The sequence below is a fragment of the Natrix helvetica genome (genome assembly GCF_964273705.1).
Source record: "Natrix helvetica genome assembly, chromosome: 2".
Lineage (NCBI taxonomy): Eukaryota > Metazoa > Chordata > Lepidosauria > Squamata > Natricidae > Natrix > Natrix helvetica.
Window position 1 is genome coordinate 264,729,605 of NC_138552.1, and position 20,953 is coordinate 264,750,557.

Consider the following 20,953-nt stretch of genomic DNA (forward strand, 5'->3'; position numbering starts at 1 on the left):
AAAAGTTACTCTATTTTAGTCTTGATTCAAAACAGGCAAGGCATTGCATAGGTATGTGCTATAAATACATCCTGCAAATGGAGAAAATGCTTGCATTCTTTAGTGTGTGAATTCTTTTTTTTAAAGAATATAAAGCCTGATTGATTTTTATCTTCTTCTTTTTTTTGCAGGGATTAAACAGAATGTATGGGGTGATTCAGAGTGTATTCAAATGGGAGGTATATGCAAACACTGGCCTTGTAAACCATTCAAACGGATAGGATTTTGCCTATATAAAAGCTATTGCTGCAAAGAGTAAGTATAATATGCATGTCTTTGTTTCCTTCTTATACCATTCCAGAAGCTGCTCACAATGCTATGAAGCACAAACAAAATTAATCACATCATAATTTTAGCCTCATCAATTCCAAGGGAATTTAACAGGTTTTTGCCATATTAGCAGACTAATCATTTGAAATATAGACTAAAAAAATTCAGGAAACATCCCATTCCTGTTGAGGAGGAATCAGAAAGAGACCTTGATGTCAACTTCTTCAAAAATAACTAAAGATCTAAATGCAGATATGATATACATGAACAAAAAATATAAAACTGCAAACTTATGACAAGGAGGAAATCATGGGACAAGAAAACTTCTTTGCAGTGAGATTGTGAGAGAGATCAATATTGGACAAGCACTTTTTAAAGTGGTTCGTAAATAGCCTAGTATTGGAGGTAACGACATAGGGCTGACACCATACCATATTTAGATTAGCATGCATTATCTATTATTAGCCACACATCTTCTGTAGTAACTGTATGAGAAAGAAAATTTTATATTATTTTCTTTTAGTGCTAACAGTCTTCAGTTTAGTACATTCAAATATTGTAGATTTGATTTTTCTTCCATTCTTTCTCCCATCACAAAGATTTCTTCAATAGTTTAACAAGTGCCCTTGATAGCTCCCACAACAATAAAAAACATTTTTCAGGTCACTTTCTTGATTTGTTTTTTGCATTTGCCCTTTAATTTTTAAAACTTTAACCATTTTCTTTTATGTCTATGGAGATTCTCAATTATCTAGATTATGGTGGTCCCAAAGGTGCTTTTTTCCAAGAGGCAATCGGGCTTTCTTGTTTTTCTTTGAATGTGTTTCACTTCTCATCCAAGAAGCTTCTTTATCTTTGACTGGATACTGGGGAATGGAAGGATAATACTCTAATCATTTGCATTATTTTAGACAGTCATCAAGGCCATTTGGAGGTTTAGCTGTGTCCTCAGAGTCACCTAAGTAGTGCAAATAGGTGTGGAGCCTTCTTGGAAGGCTGAAAGATCTGTGTTGTAGACAGTAGATGATGTCATATCCCTCTCCCTCTATTGAGAGAGAGCTGTTCAGTTTTGACATAGATGGCGTCTTTGACCCCTCTTTCAAACCAGTGGTCGTCTTGTCCAAAATGTGAACTGTGAACTGTCTTCACCACTTTGCTGCCTTTGCTTGCCCATCCCAAGAATAGAACACCCAGACACAAGCTGAGCAATGTGGTATATGTAGTACAATGCAGTGAAACATGTACAGATCTGTAGTTTGGGAAAACAAAACAACTTCACAAATACATGGCGCAACATAGAAAAAAAAACACCTATCACAATAAGATTCAGCAGTCCATCAGCATTTAAAAGACAAAAGCCATTCTTTTGAAGACATCAAATTCCACATTTTGGTCAGAGAGGACCTCTGGTTTGACAGGAGGAGGGGGGGAGGTCAAGAGGCCATGTATGTCAACGGGGGGAGAGATATGACATTATATATTTCCTATCTACAAAACAGTCCTTTCAGCAGTTCCAAGAAGGCTTCACACCCATTTTCACTACTCAGATGACCCTGAGTAGTGAAAATGGGTGGCCCCAATAGCTCTCTAAAAGAATGCAAATGATCAGCTATCTGCAAGGAATATAAATCCTTCCATTCTCCACCATCCAGTTAGAGCTGAAGAAGCTTCTTGGATGAGAAGTGAAACACATTAAAAGAAAAACAAGAAACTCCAGTTGCCTCTTGAAAAGGCACCTCCATGGACATTGAGATTTAATAATTCAGAAAGGTTGGTCACTTCACTGGGCAGAACCTAGCAGAAAAAATCCATCTGTAACTTTCCCCCAGTTAATACACTCTTGGCTGTTGGATGGTGGTCAGGACCTCCTGTGCGGATCATAGGTGTCTGTGAAGCTGAAGCTACTCCTTTTGCTGAAGTCAGTAACAAATGATTTTGTTTGTCAGTTTCAGATAAAAGAATGATTTGGCTTCCTTCTACTTCTGGATGTTTTCTTCTGTGTGAAACTGCAGATATAAGGATAAAGTCTACTATTAACAACTGACCATGCACAGTCTTTGTATCTGCTTTATTTTATTGGTTTGCCCCTCTGGTGCCAGACTGGGACATCTGGTTACCACCACTTTCCCACGACCATTCAGATAAATTCAGATTTATCAGCAAAATTAATTTTCATATATTGCTTCCTATTTCTATTAATGAAGTAGTTTGTGATAGAATTTAAATTGTTGTTAAGGTTACAGTAGATTGAAAATGAACTTACGTTTACCTCGGATATATTAGAATCCTATTGTTTGTTTTGTTTTTATTGGATTTATATGCCGCCATTCTCCCAAAGGACTCAGGCTTCTCCATAATGAAAAAATAACCCATGACTGTTACTGATACGGTTAAAGAACTCTCCTTCATAAAGTGTTGACACACTTGATAGGGCAGAACAATGGAAAATTGCCTCACTTTCATTTAGTAGAATAGTGTCATAGAGACCAAGGTTCTTGGGAAATGTCCCAGAAAACTCACATATTTTAAGACCTTTATATTAGTAGGCCTCCAACCATCCAGGAAAACAAAAGGATGGGCATAATGCATTTTCCCTTCCTTGCAAATGCATTCTGTCTTATGCTGTCCCTCTCCCACACACAGAGGTGACTAGCTGTTTACCAGTACTCACACATTATACTTTTTGTAATTTTCTGGTGCTGGTACATTATAGTAAAGAGGCAGAATAACCTGGACTTCTTACCTTTTACTCGTCTTTTTGAAAGGTAAATGCATATCTCAGATGCCTCAGGATTAGTTTTTAACATGATACTTTCAATCTAATAAATTTCCAAGTCTCCAGTCAGACTGAAAATTCACTAAACAAAAAAGAAAAAAAAATCTCACTGCAGGTAGTCTTCAAATTACAATGGTTCATTTAGTGACCATTCAAAGTAACAAATGAAAAAAGTGACCTATGCCCATTTTCACACTTACAACCATTATTCCTTGGTCATGTGATCAAAATTCAGTTGCCTGACAACATATTTATGATGGTTGCAGTGTCCCGGGGTCATGTGATCACCTTTTATGACCTTTTGACAAAAGTAAATGGGGAAGCCAGATTCACTTAACAGCTATGACAAGAAAGATAATAAATTGGGGCAAAATTCACTTAACAATTGTTTTAGTTAGCAACAGACATTTTGGGCTCAATTGTGATCATAAGTAGAGGACTACCTTTATAAGACATTGGGCCCATTCTGGTTCCCACATCTTTTCCAGAATTTATGGACTTGTGAGTTTGTAAATTTCATTACAGATTTTCCACTTTGGTCCTTTTCATTCTAACGAAGGTACTACTCACCTTTCCTATATCTTAATCATTCACAAATTATGTGTTTTGTCTTGAAATATTGAAAATGTTTCCTTCCCAATGATTTCAATTCATATCATTTTGTTCAGTTACATTTGAGATTTAATATCAAACTGAATATCACTTGATATTAATGATTGGAGAGAAACCAATAATACTTGGTTATTATTTCTTTGTCATTACCAAAATGTTTTGACCATTTACAGCGTAGATAAACTCTGTAGCTGTATCTCTGCGATAAAAACCATTCTATGACATTTCTGGTTAATTGCCTCAATATTTTGGGTGTATATATACTTTCTGTAACTCCTGCTTCTATCATTTCTTCTTCAGAACCTAAACATTCCTTAATAAAGAACAGTCTGTGACATGGATGTTATTAAAGGAACCACATTACCATTAAAAATAAAGGGTCAGCCCTTGGGTGACTTCTTGGATAAAAAATTTTGGTTAACCATCTTTGGCTCTGTCTGACTTCCTTGCTGAATGCCGGAACATGACAAAAAGTAGGAAGTAGATGTGGAAATATTGATAAAGATTCTCAATCATCCAGGCACACAGATGTCTGAAAGTTGTCTGAAGTTGTCTGAAGGTTGAATCATTGCAACTGGACTAGTTGCAATGATTCAACTTTTAGACAACTGCAGGCAATCTTCAAACATCTCTGCCTGGATGATTGAGAATCATCATAGACATTTTGCAATGCATTTGGGAGGGGTCCCTTGAGGTGTTGCAGGAGATGGTACATTTCAACGACTCTCTGCCTAGCCACCTTGAACTGAGGAAGAAGCCTGGATGGGTAGTGAAACATCTCTGAAATTTAAATGTAGTCCAGTTGCAATGATTCAAACTTCAGACAATTTCAGGCAACCTTCAGACTTCTCTGCTGGATGATTGAGGCTCTTCATCAACATTTTGCAACACATTTTGGGCAGGAGTCTCCTGAGGTTGGTGCATTCCAACAACATTCTCCCTAACTGCCTTGCCCTGACTGATGAAGTTGCTTGGATGGGTAATGAAACATCTCTGAAATTAAAATTTAGTCCTGTTGCAAATGATTCAAACAACCTTTAGATGGGGAAGGCTACAAATACTTTCATTTGCACTTTGTGGTTGGGGGAGGGGTTGCTGCCGGTTTGGCCTGGTTCGGCCAAACTGGTGGTGGATTTCAGGCCTGGGTCGCAGAACTGGCAGCGACCCAGGCCTGACATGCTCCCGAACCGGTTCCCTCATTGCCATTTGAATTTTAGTGACTGCACGTGCGCAGTTCACTAAACTCTCACGTGCATGCGCAGTTCATTAAACCTGCACATGCACACACAGTTAACTAAACTTGCAAGCGCAGTTCACTAAACCTGCATGTGTATGCGCAGCTCACTAAACTCGCACGTGCATGTGCAGTTCACAAAACTTGCACGTGCATGCACAGTTCACTAAACTCATACGTGCATGTGCAGTTCACTAAACTTGTACGTGCATGCACAGTTCACTAAACTCATACGTGCATGTGCAGTTCACAAAACTTGCACGTGCATGCACAGTTCACTAAACTCATACGTGCATGTGCAGTTCACTAAACTTGTACGTGCATGCACAGTTCACTAAACTCATACGTGCATGTGCAGTTCACTAAACTTGCATGTACATTCACAGTTCACTAAACTCACATGTACATGCATAGTTCACTAAACTCGCACATGCATGTGCACAGAACAATTTACACTGAACAGCACACATGTGCACATTGCACGTGGGTTGCGAACCAGCAATAAAGCCAGCAGCAACCCATCTCTGGGGAGGGAGGGGTTGGGGTTTGTTGAAGGTGGCATGTTTCGCTTGCCTCCTAAAGTCCAAATTCAAGAGTTATAAAATTCATGCGATTTGCTAGCTCATTCCTAAAGTGCTTTTCTTAATTGGCTAAGTCCTGAGGCCACCAGGAACATCACGTGGCTGCATTCTGATGGTGGAGAATTCTTCCTTGAGTCAAAGATTATATCTGTTTGAAAGTGGTTGATTGAACTGTAGTTTTTCATGGCTTTTTAATGTATGGTTTTTATATTACTTTCTATGTTTACATAGATTTGTGTAAGCCCCTAAGAGTCATGTGTTTGAGTTTTTTAGCCATAGAACCTGAATAAAGAAACAAACCCTTTTGGCAAGTAGCCCATTCACTCTTGCAATAAAATGGGCAGCAGTAGAAGATCATGTGTTAGAAGGTTGTCATGCATATTTGGTTGACTTGCCAAGCAACCCTAACCTGGCAGAGAATGTAGAAGCCATAAGAGGTCTGTCCATGTTATATACCAGTGATGGCAAACCTTTTCCCCCTCAGGTGCCAAAAGCATGTGTGCGTACACATTAGCATGCACGCATGTGCAAACATCCATAATCCAATGCCCCAACAGGCCCCACCCCCACGCATGCGTGTGACCCCCCTCATGCTTCCCCTTCCCTCATACATGTGAGTGCGACCCCCGTTTTGCTGCTAGCAGATCTCCCTGAAGCCTCCTGGGACCAAAACAGGACATGGGGGGGGCACACACCCACCCCTGTTTTGCTGCTAGCAGGCTTTCATGAAGCCTTCCAAAACCCAAAACAAGGCACAGGGGGGTGCCACATCCCCCCACATGTGCAAATGACCCCCCCCCTCACGCATGCATATGCTTCTCCCAGCAGAGATCAGAGATCTCTTAGCCGGTGGGAGGCGTGTGCATGCGCAGTGGACCTGACCTGGGCGATAGCTCACTTGCCCACAGAGGTGGCTCTGTGGGCCACCTGTGTCACACGTGTCACAGGTTCGCTATCACAGTTCCATACTCTGCTGGTAGCATAAAAAATATGATACTAAACTAAATTATGGGTAATCTTCCCCCAATGAGCTATAAGCAGTTTCTGTTTAATACATCACTTGGTCCTGAGTTCGGGATTTATTCCCCAATGTAATTCCTAGTAGGATCTCTCCTGTCCAATTTACTCTATATTATATTATTTAAGGGTGTCAGTCACCCTTAAAAGCCTAAGCTTTCTTGGAATGACTACCCTATTATGCATCCTGTTTTCATACCCTTAAACAACTTGGGCTTCCTATTTTTCTCATATGGTCACATGTGAGTTAGCAATAATTATTCTTTAGGACACATATTGTACATTAAAAAGTGCATTAAATTTCTGCATTTGGACTCTCTCCCCACCCCCCTTCTCTCACACACACATACACAGGAGGGTGATAGAGGGAGTGTAATGCCTTTTGTAGCTTCCCTTTATGGCTTGGAATTCTCCCTACTTTTTGGATGACTCCATTCATCAGTTACAGAGCCCAATGCAGGAATCATGACACTTCCTTCCTTATTTTCTTCCCATCTTCAGTTTAAATTTTTCTCCTTATCTCCTCTGATATTTATTCATTAACTGTTAAATAGACCATTATTTCCAAGACCCTGCAGGGCTCTCATGTGTTGGGGCTTCAGAGCCATTTTTTTCCCATCAACTTATGACCAGTCACTTAGTAACCATTTAAAGTTATAATGGATCCCCAAAAGGGATTTGTGATCTGGATTTGAAGGTCCGGCATACACACACACACACACACACACACACAGAGAGAGAGAGAGAGAGAGAGAGAGAGAGAGAGAGAGAGAGTACATGCCCATGTTTTGGGCGCTCATCAACTGACATCCATTTAAGACAATTTGCAGTGTCCAGCACTTTTGTGACCACTGTTTGCAACTGTTTTGCTGCAACCTGGCATTTACTTTGAGTTTCTGGCAAAAACAGTCCCATAGTGAACAATGTTAGTATTAACAACTCTGGCACTCACTTAATCACTGTGATATTTGCTTAATGACAGTAGCAAAAAAAAAATGTTAAATTGGACACAGTCATGTGATGACCTGATTTACTACCTTCATGACTTATGATCAAAATTGTGGGCTCAATTATGTTCATGAATCAAGGACTATCTAAACCTCCATAATCTGGAATTCCTTCCTCGTGGATCTTCATCCCTCCCATGCTTCAGAAAACATGTAAAAACTGCCCTGTTCTGCTGGAATCTGGAGGAGGGAATATTCTTTGACTCACTGGATGCAACCTCCCCCCCCCCCAAAAGAAATCACCTTTAGAAACTGCTTGCTGGTGAAAGACTCAGCTGAAAGAAGGCAATGTTAAATATATGACTAGGACAGGTCCACTGGGAAACTTATTTTTTTTATTTCTTTGAAAGTAAAATATAAATCATGTAAGACATATATTTACATAACATTATATAAGCTATGATTAAATCTATCTGTCCATCTTTAAGTAGAGTTTTGTAATGGCAGTACATGGTCTTCTTTTCTGTTCATGCTCAGTGTAGTATGAATAGGAAGCTTTAATTTAGAATACTGAATAATAAGAGTCATATGTATATCATCCTTGTTTTTAATGGGAAGAAACAGTTGTAAAATTACTTAAGCATTCTTAGATCATTAAAAAATGGAGATAAGGTGTTCCAGGAACTTCTATATTTTGCTCTTTTGGAGGATACACTCAGATACATTGGAGGTCAAGCCTTGCTGGGCGTTCCAAATGAAAAGGATGCATTATTGTGCATAAATGACATCAGAGGCCAGGTTCCATTTGTCATCTTCAGACATCAATCTGTGTTACCATGATTAAGAAACTCCTTGCTCTAAGAATCTCAGCTACCGTATTTTTCGCCCTATAAGACACACTTTTTTACTCCAAAAAAGAGGGTGAAAATCTGAGTGCATCTTATAAGCCGAATGTAGCCACCTGGGTCCACTGTTCCCTCTAAGGTGCGTGGCAACAAAACAATGTGCAGCAGTTTCCAACTGCCGCGTGGTGTTTTGTACTGTCACAGGCGCCGGAGGCTGGGGAGGTCCTTTGCAGACGGCTAGAACTGGCTGCCCACAAAGGACCTCCCCAGACTTGTTTTGGTGAGCGCGGGGTGACTGACTCTAGTTCAGCAAAGCAAGCCCGGGGAGGTCCTTTGTGGGCGGCCAATCCTAGCTGCTTGCGCCCGGCGCTGCGGCTAAAATAAACCCTCAAAGCCCCTGCCGCTACTGGAATATCTGCTGCCGCCTCCTTCTCCTCTAATAGCACCACATTTGCTGCACGACGCTGCGGGAGATTTCCTGACAGTGAAAAGTGAAGCCACCAAAGCTCCCGCCCATGGCAGCGGCGGCACATTTGGAGTGAAGCCGCCAAAGCTCCCGCTGGCGCCCCCTCCTCCTCCGCCGTGCTTTTGAGAAGCCATGAGGCTTTTTTCCCCCTGCTGCCCTCCTCCGCCTTCCTACTGGCCTTCCTACTGGCTCCCGCCCATGGCAGCGGCGGCGGCGCCTCCCCCTCTGTTCGGAGCATCTGAGCTGAGCCCCATTACCCCTGCCCCCTCCTCCTCTGCTGTGCTTTTGAGGAGCCATGAGCCGCGGGAGCCAGTAGGAAGGCAGCGGAGGGCAGCAAGGGGAAAAAAAGCCTCATGGCTTCTCAAAAGCACGGCGGAGGAGGAGGGGGCAGCAGGGTAACGCGCTGCCCAGCTCAGATGCTCCGAGTGGAGGGGGGCACGCGAGAAGTGAGAAGTGAAGCCGCCAAAGATCCTGCCAAAGCTCCTGCCCAGGGCAGCGGCAGCAAATTTGGAGTGAAGCCGCCAAAGCTCCCGCTGGTGCTCCCGCCCATGGCAACGGTGGCGGCGCGTCCCCCTCCACTCGGAGCATCTGAGCTGCCATGGGTGGGGGCGCCAGTGGGAGCTTTGGCGGCTTCACTCCAAGTGTGGTGGTGCTGTTGGAGGAGGAAGAGGAGACAGCTGTTATTCTGGTGGCGGCAAGGGCTCATCATCGGCATCTTCAGCAGCTGCCCTGCCCCCTGTGAAAAAAACCGAAGATGGAGCAGATCCACGCAGATGATGTCGCCGCAACATGACTGGAGGAGGAACTCTGGGAGTTGAAGTCCACAAGTCTTCAAGCTGTCAGGTTTGAAGACCCTGGGTTGTTGTTTTTTCTAAAGGGTTAAGGGTGCAAGGGTCTTGTAACTTGACAGCTTTAAGAGTTGCATGCTTCAATGCCAGAGTTCCTGAGCCAACATGACTGGAGGAGGAATTCTGGGAATTGAAGTCCACAAGTCTTAAAGCTGTCAAGTTTGAAGACACCTTGGGTTTTTTTTTCCTAAAGGTTTAGGAATGCAAGGATCTTGTAACTTGACAGCTTTAAGACTTGCATGCTTCAATGCCAGAGTTCTTGACCCAACATTTTGGTTACTAAGCAGGAGCATTGTTAAGTGATACTATATAACACTTTTAATTAAGCGGGTACCTTGAATAAACATAACTTTGAGTTTCAAATAATACTGATTTTGTTGTTGTCTTAGGTGACACCTGTGAAAAAAATTCAGGTGCTGCTCAGGCATAAAAATGTGCCGCTCAAATACTATACTTTTCTGCTCACACTGAAAAAAAATTAGAGGGAACATTGCCTGGGTCATCTAAAAATGGGGGACATAAAATTGTTCTTAAACTGCTGTTAACTTTATACAGTTGATATAAAATATTTTACTACAGTATTTGGTTCAGAATCTTTTTTTTCTAGATTTTCCTCCTTTAAAATTGGGTGCGTCTTATATTCCGGAGCGTCTTATAGGGCGAAAAATACGGTAGTTAACATATATGATCTATTGCACTATTCTTGCTTTCTTATGTTTCTATGCTGTTATCCAGGAAGATGGTAGTTTCATCTACACTGCCTATGTTCAAATGGAGGCTAGATAGCCATCTGTCTGAAGTATGTTGATTTGGATTCCTGTAGTGATTAGACTACAGTTAACATCCTAAATCAGTGCTTTCCAAACTTGGCAACTTTAAAAGGCGTGAACTTCAACTCCCAGAATTCCCAGAGTTGAAAAGCACTAGCTTCTATACTGCATTGGGCCCTTCTATATGATATGAAACTATCGTATATCCTGCCCATTATGCAGTTTCAGATGTATCCAACTTTAACAGCATTTAAAAGACAATAAAACATATAATTTTATAAACTGATTATGTTAAAATGAAGTTTAACTATCTTGACTCACTTAAAGAGGTTGCCCTTGAAGGGAATGTTGACACTGCATTAGAGATAACATTTTGTACTTTATAACCATATTCTATATAGGTCCTCTTTCAATATTTCTATTTTTCTACTTGCCAGTGCTGAACTGCAATAGCATAAAATAACCAGCAGTTATTTCTTTTTAAAGAGCTTAAGGTTAGGATAGCTGAACAATATCCTTCTATATTATTCTGCTTATACATTAGATATTCAAATTATATTAATATTGAATCAGTCATCAGGCAGATTAATATTGGTGTAAATGCTGGATACAATCTTTGCTGTAATAATGCCTAATTTTAGAACTCCCTTCCTAGAAAAGATGAATTAGCTTTTTTCCAAGTTATCTGCAAAAATATCAGAAATTCATAGAACATTGGTTTTGCAAATAGGTTTACTGTCCCTTTATTCAACAAGCTTTCTGTCTTAGTGCTAGGCTTTGCAAACAACGAGATATCAGGTGCATTCCTGGAAACCTGTGTAAACTTTTGTTTAATGATACTGTATGGATACAGACAGATGTGTGTAGTTATGAATCCATATGTGATTTTCAGAGAGATCTTAACAAATATATTACTATTAAGTAATCCATATTCATTATTTCTATGCATGGAAACAATGCATAGATGAGCTAATATATTACAAAAACCCTGATCCAGATTTAAGTCAGTTATCTTTCATTGTAGAATAAACTGATTTTTCAAAACTCATAAAACTTTTGTTCTTCAATTAATTTGTCAGTCCTAAAATTAATGGTCTTTAAATATTTTATATTAATATATTTTAATTACTATTAACCCAATGAACAATGCAATTTAATGTTCCGTGTTCTGTCATAATAAAAATGCAACGGCTAAAAAAACAGAATTTGGCTCATTTTGTTATTTTGCGTTTTTAAAATATATATTTTTACTGTGCTGTACTAATTAAAAAAGGAAAAAGAAACTGACAAAAATGGCAAAACTGACTTGTTTTATCTCTGATGAAACAACAAGTATTTCTGGAAACTTTTTTGTTGAAAATGGAAAAAAGTAAAGTGATGATTTATGATTCTGATAATTGGAAAATGATTAATTAATTCTTTAAATACCAAGCAGAAGCAGGGGTAATGTTTGTTTATAATTATTGAAAATAAGGTTGAAAGTTCTGTATATGTTCTTGTTTCTTTACTATTCTACTTTGCTTTTTACACTTTATTTTTCTTATTTCTATTTCTCTTACTTCCTATTTTTTCTTTACTGCTACTACTTACTTACCTAAAAACCAATAAAAATTATACACGTAGGTTTGCGTGTATTTAGCAAATGGGATGAAGAAAAGCTATCTGATCTGCTGGCTAAAAGTGCATTCTTCTGAAACTGGATTCTTGCCACATAGGTACATTGTACAAAATTGAAGACTTATCTCTTCTTTCTGTATAATTAGACTTCTGCTCTCTAGTCCTTCCTGTTTGGTGAATGTCCAAAGTTTAATTAAAGTTCAAGATTTTAATGTAGGAGACAGCGTCTTCTGGAAATGTATGATGATAACAGATAACCAGTATTGGCAGTGATCATGATGGGGAAACACAACAGATGCTGAGACTTCAAAAAGAAACATATTAAAATTTAATCTCAAGTCAAAAGTAAATTATAATAAGCAGACAAGGTGGCACAAAATTTTGGAAACTGTTTTACTTTTAAAACAAATGTAGATAGGAAGATAAGAATGCAGGGACTTGGTATTTAAATCTGACATGCTGAAAAGATTTAAAATCATAGTTTAAGGAATGTGAGATGACTCAGCTGAGCATCACATTACGTAGTTATCCAGCCAGGCTATCAAAATGAAAGATTAACTCACTATAAATAGTTCCATGAAAGAGGAATATAGAATAATAGGTATTTAAAAGACTGAAAAGTGGAAGAAGGAAACTACTTTGAAGCAGTTGAGGCTTCCCATATTTTCGGTAAATAATTTAGATAACAGCCACTTTTGTACATAGGGCAGTAATGGAAGGATTGGATTTTTCATAGTGGGCTTCTGTATAAATCCAGTTCTGATTTATTTCCCCAGGGATCTAGTGTGCAGAAAAAGAGGCACCACAACAGTCATTCCAAAAAGGAATATATATATACTAACATATTGTTAGCATTTATTTTTTGATTAAATAATTCCATCACAAAATTTACAGATGTTTAGATAAGTTACTTTTTGGTTTGTATACTGATTTGGGTAATGCGATGTTAATAAATTTCATCCAGATCCTTCTTATCTCTATAGATGATTTAAATTCTAACTCAACTTAACTTAGACCTAAGCATTAATTAATTTAAATTTAATATGATTTATCTTCAGGAATATATCCAAGATTATAACCTAAGGTCTATTCACTATAAAGAAGTTAAGAGTACCAACTAGTTTAATTGACTTTTGTTTCTGGTTTTTTTTTTCTTTAAAAATGTATTAATTAAAAAGGTGCTTTCAAGTGATGCCACCTCTGGAGCATAAGTTAAATCAACTGCATACTTTTAGTTATTACAGAATTTGCACCTGATTTCCATCTATGAAGACCATCAGACATCACTTAGTTTTCCTTTTGGTGGTGATTTTTCTGCTTGATCCAAGTAAGATGTTCATGTGATTGGGTGGTTTGAAGTATTGGCAGACTATATAATTTTATTTGTAATAATTAGAATTAAGGAACACCTAAAGCAGATTAAAAATGGAATTAGTGAATGACTATTCACATTAAGCAAAGACGAAGAAGGACAGCTGTCACATGCATAGGCAATATCATTTGTGGTAAAATAACTAATATTACATCCAGTTTGTAAGTCTCTTGGATATTCTACATAGACCTGGTTGGGGTGGGGTGGGGGATACTGGACCAGTGTAGTCTTTAAAGAAGCCTGAATGGATTCTTCCATGAGATAATTGTTTTAATTCTTATTGGAATTTAACATCTTTTCTACAGGTTTCTCTGATCCTATTCGGACTTCTGCTGCATGTATGAAGGCTGGTGGAGAATGCTTTGGTATCATATGCATTTGGCCTTTTCAAAATAATGTTGGAAAATGTGGCAGTGATTTTTCAAGGTGTTGTATGTTTTGATACTGCATTATCTTGGCAGGGGGTTCCCAGTGGATATAAAAATATGGATCTATTTTAAATTATATCTTCTGCGTACGTGTATAAAAGAGATTTGCATCAAGATTGCCTGTGAATATTCTCATAGCTCTTCATATTTTAGCTTTTTATCTGCCTCCTTCCTGTAAAAAAGGATTACTCTGCTAACATGATTTCTAGCATTAGGCACAAGTGCATTAGAGCTAAAATGTCAATAACTGATTATTTCTCCTCCTACATGATGGTGGTTTTGTGCTTGAATAGTCTCCTACTAGAATAATTTGTTGGATAATTAGGGTTAATTAATTAATCACCTAATATCACCTAATATCTGATAGGAAATTGGCAGTTCTCAGTACTAGATAGGTGAACTGCCATTGATTGATATCATAATTTCATTCTAGTTATCAATAACCATGTTGAACATTGATGTTCTGTTGCAATTCTGTGATTTAATGCTAAATTGTGATACTGCATTTAACAAACCTTTCTATTCAGAATTGCAGTGGTTATATTAGTATCTTTGATTTATTAGTAAGAAATGAAATAAAAACTCAGTTCTTGTGAAAAGTATGAACAAATTTCCTCTGACAAACACAATAAAGCTAGATAGCCATGTTCACATAAAATGCTGACTGATAAAGTGACTAACCAATGACAACCCAAGTGAATGCTTTATTTATGGTTTGAATACATCACGTCAATGCAGAAGATTGGATTTTTGGGGAGGAAACCATGGTTCAATCAGTTGGATACATGTCACTGAATCTTCTTTAGAGCTGAAGAAGCTTCTTGGATGAGAAGCAAAATGTCTTCAAAGAAAAACCAGAAAGTCCAGTTGCCTCTTGAAAAAGCACCTTTGGGACAATCATGATCTGGATGACTGAGAATCTCCATAGACATTCAGGACCTTGTGTCATAATGAAATGCTCATGAGGCACACAAAACACATTTTTGTTAATCTACAAAAAATAATTACCTTAAGCTAAACAAATGCAAAAATCATTATGACTAACAAAAACTAAAGCATTACACAGACACACCAGTATTTATTTTATTTGGTTTGCTAATCTCCCTGTACAAAGCCACTCTCAATTACTCACAATACAATAAACAAACTCAAAATAATATAACAAGTTAAGTTTGCTTTATCGTCATTGCACTTCATACAATGAAATTAAATGCCATCTTCAGTGTACATTATAACTATAAAAACAAAACACAAACACACATCCTTCACATTCTATACAATTGAACTGAAAACCCAATATTGCATTAGTATTGCACTATACAGTAGAATTCAATATAGTTACCACTCTGAGATAGAAGCTGTTTTTCAGCCTATTTATCCTTGTTTTTATTATCCTATACCATCTGCCAGATAGTAAAAGTTCAAAAAAAAAGGCTGCCCAGGATGAGATGGATCCTTAAGAATGTTTTGAACTTTCTTAAGGCAGCAAGAGCTATAAAGCTTTTCCAAAGAGGGGAGAAGGCAGCCAATGATCCTCTGGGCAATGATCACTCCAGACTCCTCTGGAGTGCTGTCCTGTCTGCCACTGTGCAATTGGCAAACCATACACAAGTGCAGTAAGTTAAAATTCTATGGTGCAGCAGTAGAAGGTCACCAGCAGTTTTTCACTCAGTTGTTTCCTGAGAAGTCTCAGGTAGTATAATCTCTGCTGGTCCTTTTTGACCAGTGCTGCAATGTAAGTGACCCAGGTCAGGTTCTCTTTTATGATAACACCGAGAAACTTAAAAATGGCCACTTGCTCCACTGATAAGCAAGGGCTGGATGTCTAATCTACTCCTTCTATAGTCCACCATAAGCTCCTTTGTCTTATTGGTGTTAAGGACCAAGTTATTGTCTCCACACCACGAAAGCAATCGGTCCACCTCATTTTGATAGGCAGACTCATCCCTCTCAGAGATGTGTCCCACAACTGTTGTATCATCTGCAAATTTAGTAATCGTATTACTAGCATGAGTGGGAATGCAGTCAAGCACATAAAGAATATAGAGTAAGGGACTCAACACACAACCCTATGGTATACCAGTGTTATGAATAAGGGCTGAAGAGGTATGATTACCTAATCCCTCTGAGAGCAGCCAGACAGGAAATCCATAATCATAACAAGAACAAAACTGTGCAACAAAACCATATGGTGGTTCTGGAATTAAAAAATTATAGTAAATCTGTCAGACCAATTCAGAACATATACCAACAATTCAGCAAGGGTCACCTCACCTTAATTCAAGGCATGTCCATAACATATCCATGTCTGTACTATGGCATGTCCATAACTCCTCACACCCTTGCATTATGGACTTCTTGAACCTTTTGAGTGGTCTTTGAAAGTAGAGTCACAATAATGCATTACAGTAGTCTAATTGTGAAGTCATAGAGCATACATCACTGTCAGAAGGGCCTCCTTCTCTAGGAAAGATTACAATGGTGCAGCAGATTAAGCTGTGCAAAGACTTTCCTGGCCACAGGTGTCACTTGTTCATCAAGCAAGGGCTATGAATCCAAAAAGACCTCCAGATTCTGCACACATACATACCAGTGGTGGGTTTCTACCGGTTCCGCCCGATTTGGCCGAACCAGTAGCGGTACCCAAACTAGTTCCCTCATCACCGCCATTGCCACCATCATCTTGATTTTTAGTTCTGCGCATGGGCAGAACAATTTTAATTGTAATGCGCATGCATGCACAATGCACATCCAGCACACAAGGGAATTGACAGTAAAGCCGGGTAGAACCCACCCCTGATACATACCATGCATAGGTAGGGCAAGCCCACTTAAAGTTAAGGATGGAAATTCTTGGGACCATCTAGCCTTAATACCTAGCCACTTAGTAGGATTGAATTGGACACCCTTCCTTCCTATCTAGACCTACCTAACCCCCAGATATTGGGTAAAATCTTGGCAGCCTTGCTTATTAGCATGGGGCTGAAAGATATAATTAGATATCATCATTATGCTGATTCTGAACTGCAAATTAGTGGATCACCTCATCCAGTAGTTTCATGTATATGTTGAGTATGTAGGGAGAAAAAGTTGAGTCCATGGCAACCCTCAAACAACACAAAGCTGAACCAGCCCCAGTGGAAGGACAAAAGAAAAATTAAATGTTTTCCCCAATTCCCAACCTCCAGAGGTAGTTTACCCCCCCCCCAAAAAAATACCCAATATCAAAAACTACTGCAAGATCAATGAGTACAATGACATCACCTCCATTCCTGTTTCACTACAGACTATCAAAAAGTTCAACCAAAATTGTCTCCTTAATAAATCCTGACCTGAAATTGAAACAGGTTTAAACACCCACCTTTTCTAGGCTTCCCTCGTATGACCATCATTGTTGGGTCTGCCACAATTTAAAACTCTAAATGAAAGTGATCCTTGTCATCATTGGTGGATAAAGGTAAAGTTTATTGGTTTATTGGTGATCAAGTGTATTGCAGTAGTGCATAGGGTACTGATAACCTCACACCAAAATCCATACATTCTGCTTCCACCCCCTTACTGTCCCTCATTGCCCAGTATAATCAATCAAGTCCATGCAATGTTTTCATAACAGTCAGTCCAAATGCAGTTTGGTATGTAGCTCCCTCCTTCTTCCAAATGGATGACCTTGGGTTAGGGTCTTGAGGAGATACAGCCTCTACTTTAAATTTCTCCTTTCATTCCCCCTTCCCACCGTTCATGGCAGTCTGTCATGGCACAAAAGTGAAGCACAGCAAGCATAAGATGGCAGCTGGCAATCATCCATATACCCTCTAAGAAGAATAAATAGCAGATGGGGCATTAATTATCTAAAACCATTGGGTCCAAGGACAGCTGTGGAAGGGATTAGGGAAGAGTATATAATTGCCTTTTTGAATGTTGAAGACACCACCCCTTTCCTTAAAATGGAACCAGCCACAGGTCACCACCTTGGATGCTTTCTCTTCCATGACTGAATCTAGAAGGGCACAAGTTCAGCATACAGTGCAAAGACCAATGTCCAAGACATCTGAAGACACTTGTTCGAACTATACATACGGGAATAGGATTTTGATAGCCTTCCTTTCTTGTTAGCCTGAGGCTACATACAAACAAAGTTGCTCCTTTACAAACTGATGCATGGTGATATGAAAAGACTGGTATGCTCAGCAGGTATTGGTGGCAACACGTTCAAGTAGATATTTGCCAACAAGATCCTATATAGCTTTGCTTTTGGATTTTTATCAGTTGAATTCAGTGGTGGGTTTCAAAAATTTTTAGAACCTCTTCTGTAGGTGTGGCCTGTTTTGTGAGAGTGGCTTGCTGTCCACATGACTGGGTGGGAGTGGCTTGCCAGCCATGTGACTGGGTGGGCGTGGCCAATTTGTAAAATGTGGTGAAACTCACTTAACAACGTTCTTGCTTAGCAACAAAAATGTTGGCTCAGAAACTCTGGCATTTGAAGCACACAAGTCTTAAAGCTGTCAAGTTACAAGACCCTTGCACCTCTAACCCAGAGGTGTTCAAACTTGACAGCTTTAAGTCTTGTGGAATTCAACTCCCAGAATTCCTCCTCTCGCTCTTCATCTTGATGATGTGCAGACAGGCGGGGAGAGGGAGCTGGAACCAGTTCTAAATGGCCCTGTAGATTTGTGAAACCTCTTCTGTAGAAGAGGTTAGAACTGGTAGGAACCCACCCCTGGTTGCATTCCATCATATATCACCTCATCTGTCCCTTCATTGACCATTACATTTATTATTAAGTCAATTGTGGCATGCTGTGTTTAGTTAACTGAACAAGGGCAATCTATTATTGCTTTTACCAGTGAGTATATCTGTGATGGTGAACCTATGGCACACATGCCACAGGTGGCACGCAGTGCCCTCTCTGTGGGCATGCGAGCCATCACCCTAGTTCAGCTCCACCATGCATGTGCGTGCCTGCTGCTGATCAGATGGTTGTTGAATCTCTGCAGCGCATGCATGGAGTATGTGCATGAAGGGGCTGTGCATGCATGTGCAGGGTGCATGGCGCATGGGGGCTGAGTGTGCATATGTGGGGGTGCATGCATGTGTGAGGAGCATGTATGAGAGGCTGCATGCACATGTGTGGGGTGGGGGGCATGCACTGGGGGCACATGCACATTGCATTTTGGGGTTTGGGAGCACATGTGTGCATTTGTACACACATGTACAAATGCTCCAGAAAAAGGTTAGCTATCACTGGTGTATATGATGGTATTCTCATCAGATTGTGAAGTAAAAAAAATTACTCACAAAGCTTAATGGCTTGAAAGCCTGAGTCTTTAAAATGAATGCACTAATTTAACTAGCTTTTTTTTAAAAAAAATAGATATTCAACGTATAAGCCTAGATGGAAAAGAAAAGAAACAATAAGTAAAGGTTAAAATATGAATATGTGCTCATTTCTTAAATTTTCCATTTATTTTTAGCAGAGCACTCTAACTGTCGCTTACTAGAAAATGTTCTAGAAGGGAATTTGGAGATTGGGATTAAATGCTGATTAAATGCACATTTGAAAAGTTTTTCAAATTTGTGGAATCAAGAAACAATTTTAGTTCCCTTTAATCTTTTCAGAGCAATTTTAATAATTAAGAAACCTGAAATATCTCAGGTCAGCATCATGTTCTTTTCCTTTCATATAAGGGAGTTATCTTACCAGAGTACAGAATAACTCAGATCAGTGTGATATAATGAATCAGACTTCCGATTTAACCATTAGTTTAAAACACTAAATGAGTGTTTAAGGAAATCTAAACTGAAGTAGCGTAAATATTCCATCTCTCTGGTAAGTTTTGTAAATTCAATCAGCAATTTATGATTTCTAACAGAATAATGTCCCAGAGGTGTTTTTCAAAAGGCAACTGGACTTTGTATTTCCTTGAAGACAATTTGCTTCCCATCCAAGATGCTTCTTCAGTTCTAACAGAATAATCTTTTTATAAGTATATTTTATTTCATTAAATAATTCCATAATAGAAAATCAAGCATTTTTAGAGCAAAACGGACAGGACATTTTATTTCTGTTCATCTGCAAAGATGTAGATAATGTCATTTTATCAAGGCAATATTCTGTGAACCATCCACAGAAATTTCAGTTGTTCACCAGTAGTCTGGATCTGCATCTATTTAAATGTTTAAATTCTAAAAGCTTCGACATGTATTTCTTTTTCAACTGATTTTAGTGAGTGGCCAGCATGAATTAAGGGATGTGATCTCAATTAACAGTTTTCCGACAATTTTCAAACATGAAGACCGTATGCCATCTTGCAAGATTCTTCTTCATGATGATGTTGGTTCAGACAGGTAAGAAATGAATGAATGTATTTGGGATCTGTGCGTTTATGAGAGTAAACTTTGGATTTCTGGGCAAAGGTCTATGATAGAGGACAAATAGCATGCATCAAACCTCTGGATAATATATAATCCTAGCAAAACAAATGTGCCAAATAAGACGCTTACAATTGTCCGGAAGAATTGGGAAATGAAGTCTGCTATGCAGTTTTCTCCAACAATTGTTTCAGAAAATTCAAAAGTATCAAATTTATAGGCAATTAAATTTATGTGTGGTGTTCTGTAACATACTGAGGGCAAGAAAAGGTAAATGAAAGAGCAAGAAATGGCATTGCCAGTAAAATTATGTTATATTTTATATATATATTCAAAAAAATATCTAAAATTAAATAAGGTAAGGTAAGGTAAAGTAAAGTAAGGTAAAATAAAATAAAATAATAAAGTTAAAACAGAACTTAGTAGAATCATTTAAGCTCTTCTGGATTGTGATGTACAGTACATGGCAATGTGATTCCAAAATAATCTATTAAAGTAACATTCAAAACATTCAGAGCACTCAAGTATACTTCAAAACAAAAACAAAACATAGTATGAATAAAATCATATCACATAAAATATCAATTTGAGTTACGAAGGCATGTTCTGCATGGCTGGAACAAGATCAATTTTATATATCATTGAACTTTACTTTACCCTATAAATAAATCCCAACTGGCAAGATGAAATACAACTATATCCTCCACTTTCTTAATGTGGCTAGTCATATTTACAATATCTTAATGGAGAAATTAAAGGTTT